The 5511-nt window shown below is 38.1% G+C and overlaps 1 non-coding gene across 1 annotated transcript; it reads left to right on the forward strand.

The window, feature by feature from the left end:
* Positions 1–3143: 3143 nt before the first annotated feature.
* Positions 3144–3250, forward strand: LOC141636054 (small nucleolar RNA R71). The gene has a single exon (XR_012540694.1). It is a non-coding gene; the product is annotated as a small nucleolar RNA R71 (small nucleolar RNA).
* Positions 3251–5511: the final 2261 nt, after the last annotated feature.

The raw sequence follows: 5511 nt of genomic DNA on the forward strand, positions 1-5511 counted from the left end.
ACAAAACAGTAATTTATGAAGAAAAGGAGGATGAAAAAAAAAGAAAAAAAAAAGAAGGGAAAAAAACGTGAAAAAGGAAAAAGAATTCGAAAAAAGAGAAGAAAAATGATGATGCAAGAAACCGAGTAGAAAAAAAAAAGAAAAAAAAAAGATGTTTGTTTGATGCGACGGTTTCTGCTCCTATGCTTTATTTACATTTATTAAGGAGTATTTTCAGTTCGGTTTGGTGAGTTTGTGCCAAATGAAAGGCACATGTGCTTAATTCTATAATTGAGTAAGAATCGGATGTTGTTATTTGGTTCTGTTTAGGTACAAGCTTGGCCGCCTATACCTCCACATTTCCATAAATGTTTTGCCTTTTCTTACCCATTGCCTCACTTTACCATATTTTTGTAAACCCTCGGCTGTGACGGACCTTGTTTGGTTGGAATGTGTGTAGGTAGCTAGAAGTGTCTATCATATTAGTTGCATGCATGTTTATGTGGGTCGTAGTCTAGGTGAGCGACTATTTTTCTTTCTCTCTTACATATATATGTTCACCCTTTGCTTCATGAGAGAAGAGTGACCCGTGAGAGTCCAATTTTAAAGGTCTTGCAAGGTCGACAGTTCAACTTTATTATGAACATCCTATAACTCGTTTGCATTTGATTGTTTTGCTATAAGTGTTAGTTTGCTTGCATTAAATTGGTTTAAGTGGGCATTTGTAGCTAGCTCTGAGTTATCTTTTCCGTTCCATTAGTTTGCATTTAGTTTACTCGAGGACGAGTAAAGGTTTGGTTTGGGGAGATTTGATACGTGCATTTTATATAGTCCTTTTTGGCCTTTTTATGCACGTATTTCTATGCTATTATAATAATTTTATGCTACAAAATGCCCCGAGTATGCTACTTTGGTTTGTTTTGTTCTATTTGCAGGAATGGACCAGAAAGTAGTGAAATCGAGCCTTTTACCGTCCGTTTAGCATGCATTTGGAGGAAGAGTGAATTTGGAGCGGGAATGTAGCTGTCTTGAGATGCGCAAAGAAGTAAGATAGCTAGGCGAGCAAAGGAAGAACTTCAAATTGCTAGTGCCTACTTTGAAGAGCCATATCACGAGTTCTACAACATATTTTTAGGTGATTAAAAATGGAGATGAAAGCTTGTCCTCTTAGCTTTCCAACGCCGCCGGAATCGTCCTGTTTTCCCAAGTAACGAAGAAATGGCAGCGGTTTGAAGTTCAGTGCGCGAAGCAAGAATTGTGCGCTGGAAAGTACTCGATCGAGTACAATTATGTTCGATCGACTCCTTTTTCTACTCAGTCGAGTAGTTGCATTTTAGGATTTACTCGATCGAGTATTTATTTCACTCGATCGAGTAGTTTGAGCTTAATTTTGCTCGATCGAGTGGTTTCAAATCACTCGATCGAGTGGTTTCTTATTGGGCTCGGGCTTTTTAGCTTTATTTTGTTTCTAGGTCAAATAAAATCGTCTTTCCTATAAATAGGAAGACGACAGTACACCTTAGACATCACTTTTACAATACTTTTTCTCTGTTACTGATACTTATTGCTTTCCTCTCTTTTCCGGATCTTTTCTCTGTAATTTTCTCTCTATTCCCTTTTCTCTTTATTTAATGTTTATTATTTCTCTTTCCTTTGTTTTTGTTCTTCCCTTTACCATGTCTAGCTAATTCTCTCTGCTAGGTTTAGGGGATTCGATGAATGAATGTTAATTGCTAATTAGTTCATAGATTGGTCGTTGTGGTTATGTCTATGTTGTTAATCACTGCTTTAACTGTATCTTGCTAATTGAATCGATGCATTTAGCCTTTTTAATTTTGGTAAGCTTTGACCTTGACCGGAAGGTTGGAAGGGGTGAGGCCCGCAGTGAACAATAGGATGCTTTAGTGAGGGTGGAAGCTAAGCTATTAGTATTTTAGGACGAATTGAGACCGGAAGGAGATATTCATTGCCCCTTAGACCGATACATCGACTAATCTGTGACTTTAACTGCAATTGACTGACGTTCATTGATGAACCGACATCCTAGTTTCCTCTTTCTCTTGCTAATTTCTCTTATCCTTATTTCTCTTACCTTTATCTTATTTAGTTTAGTTCAAACATTTCAAAACCCCCAACTTGTGACCGTAGACATACCGAATAGACAAGTAGATAGTGACCGCCTCCCTCTGGAGATCGACCCTACTTACCGCTAACTTCCGTTAGTAGTAGCTAGGTATTTATTTTTGGTACCTGACGACGGTATCAGCCTCTTTGGCCCTTCATATCTTGTACCACTCCTTAATTGGATGACATTTACCGTTTCATGTCTAGGGGGATTACCTTGAGGTGGTAATTGCCCCTTTTGTCTTTGAGAGTTAGAAGATGCTAATTGAGTCATTTGAGTTTATAGCATCTTGGTATGGGCTAGTATGTTGTTGATGGTGATGTCTTTTTCTTAGCTATCATTTTGCATTTGGGTGAAAAAATCTTGTTGATTCTTTTGCATTTGGAGGGCCGGTTTTTGAACATCAAAGCTTTGATCATTGGATTGATTGTAAGAAGGTTGATTTTGATAACCTTGGCTTTGGTTGTAAAAGGGTCTTTGAGCTTGATTTTTCATTGGGGCTGGGGTGTATGTTGGTTTAGGGGTTTGAACATTTTGGCTCTTGTATGAATGATTTGGATGGAATTTGGAATTCTCATTGTAATAGTTGGAATAAGGGGTGCCACTTTTGTATGCTTGGAAAGCATTCACTTGTTCACTTGTTCCCCTACATTCACTTTGGTCATGTCCCAAAGTTCCACAACTCTCACATACTCCACTTGGAATTGAGAATGATGCCACCATAGCATTAACATGTTGTTTGGGTGATTTGGAAGCTTCATCAAGGTTAGCCACGACCTTCTTAAACTTCAAATTGATGATGTCAATATGAGCACTTAGTTGAGCACCCAATTAACTGATGGAATCTACCTCACGCTTTCCTCCTCTAGTAGCCTTTCGAGGCCTACTATATTATGAATTATGAACTGCCATCTCTTCGATTTTGGCCCTTTGATTTTCATCAACTTTGGTGAACATTCCATTGGATCCTATATTGAGAATGTTGCGGGAGTCTTCATATAGACCATTCCAAAATTGTTGTACAAGGAACCACTCACTAAGTCCATGGTGTGGACAAGAACGACAAGTGTCCTTAAATCTCTCCCATGCTTCATATAATGATTCCTCGTCGCTTTGCTTAAACCCGGTGATTTGGGCTCTCAATATGTTAGTCTTCTCTGGAGGATAGAATTTATTGTAAAAAGTAATTGCTAGCTTCTTCCATGAGTCAATACCAAGGGTAGCCTTGTCCAGGCTCTTTAACCATTGCTTTGCGGTACCAATCAAAGAAAAAGGAAATAATATCCATCGGATTTGGTCTTGAGTAACTCCGGTTTGAGAAATCGCATCACAATAGTCACAAAAAGTCTCCATATGTGAATGAGGATCTTCACTAGGCATCCCTCCAAATTTACTTCTCTCAACTAGTTGTATGAATGCGGATTTGGCAATGAAATTACCGGTTAAATGTGGTGGTGTAGGAGTACCATTTGGTAGGTTCTCCTCGGTTGGTACGGAATGTGATGAAAATTTAGGCATTGTGGGTTGATTTTGTGGTGGGTTTTGTATTGGGTTATCCTCTCCTTCTCTTGCAAAAGGGTTGGTGAACTCAATGTTATTTGGTTGAATGTCCATAATCTCTCCAATACCTACAACTCTTGAAGTACCTCTAGTAAGTATTCTATTGTTGGTTAAGGTTCTTTCAATCTCGAAATCAATAGGTAATAAATTACCTTGTGATCTCCTAGTCATGCAAAACATCAAACAACTAGAAAAAAATTAGAACAACCTTGAGCAGATTGACTTCCCCAAGGTAAAGAAAGACACAACTAAAAACAATTAATGAAAATCAAATCAATTTAACACCGTCCCCGGCAACGGCGCCATTTTTGGTTCGGTTTAAAACTCGTCATCAAAAGCTACCAACCAAAACAATATTTATAACTTCACAAACTACTCTTAGTAAAGAGGTAAGTAAAGGTCGGATCCTAAGGGACGGGTATTAATGCATGATTCTCAATTGGAAATAGCTATGTCTTGGGGTGTCACAATTTGGGTTGAGGTGATGTGTAATCTAAACTAATCAACAAGATGAAAGTAAAGTAATGAAAGCAAAGCAAGGCACTTAAAAGGAGTTGTAAACAATTGATTAAAGGCACTAGAGTGTTATGGGTTCATAGGGGGTTCATGGGAGTTTGATCATACAAACATGTTCTCAATTATATAACAAGCACTTTTTTGTGATGGGATCGAGTTAGTGTATATCTTACATTCCCTAAGAAGGTTTGGGTCCCAGAGCCGAATCGATTAGATTGTACAACACCTACAAGTCGACTTAATCCTTCTTATTCAACTTTATGCATGGTCTAATGAGGCTCGAGTTGGTTTATAAGATTACAAACCTCATTGAATAGATAGGTGATGAATCAAAAAATGCAAGGATTCATAGGCTCGCATTTCATCAAACATAACATGTGCATAAGTTGAAATCACAACAAGCAAGCAATTTAATTATGAAAACATATTACATTAAGCATAGATCAATCCCCATGTTCATTTCCCCTAATTCCCCATTAACCCTAGCTAAGGAACCTACTCACTCATGATCAAGTTTAGCATGCTAATAAGGTTGTCAATCATACTAACAAAGCAAAACATGATGAATAAATATAAGCGATTAACAATAATTAAACAGGATTAAGAGAGAATTATACCTATGAAGATGATTCCAAATAATAAAGCAAAGAATAATAGAAGTACTTGATGATTACTGCAAGGTTGTCAATCCTCCAAATAATAAACCCAAATAATCTTCTAATTACCCAAAATAAAGGAAGAACAATAAAGAAATTATGGAAAGAACAAGATGTCATTAATATTGAGAAATGTATTACAAATAAATTAAGACTAATTTGAGAGAATTACAACTTGATTAAGAGATGGTTAAGAAGTGATTAAGAGAGATGATAAGAGTTGATTAAGGGATCATGCTAATCTAGGTAGTACAAAGGGGTATTTATACTAAAGATTAGGTACAAGGATTAGGGTTACTAAGGGCTTAAATGACTATAAGACCCTAAGAAAAGTTGAGAAAATGCTACTCCCGAGGGAAATCAGCGAATCCTCCTTGCTAGTCCTGCCTTGGTCTGCTCGTCCTGTGGAATGGCACTAGCTCTTCTGACTTCTGATCCGCTCGGATCCTGGGTGAGACGCTAGGGTCCTGGCACTTCAAGCCGCTCGTCCTGGGAACAAGACGCCCGGATCCTGGTATTCTGGGATGCGCGGATCGTCCTCGATCCGCTCGGTTTCCTGGACAGAGTGCTTCTCTTCTTTTCCTCCTTAACAATCCGCAATGATCATGTCGGTGATGCAAGGATCCTTTCATCATTGCCCATTTCACTTTATTATCTACCTAGGCCTCCAGTGTT

Source organism: Silene latifolia, chromosome Y (assembly GCF_048544455.1).
Source record: "Silene latifolia isolate original U9 population chromosome Y, ASM4854445v1, whole genome shotgun sequence".
Taxonomy (NCBI): Eukaryota; Viridiplantae; Streptophyta; class Magnoliopsida; order Caryophyllales; family Caryophyllaceae; genus Silene; species Silene latifolia.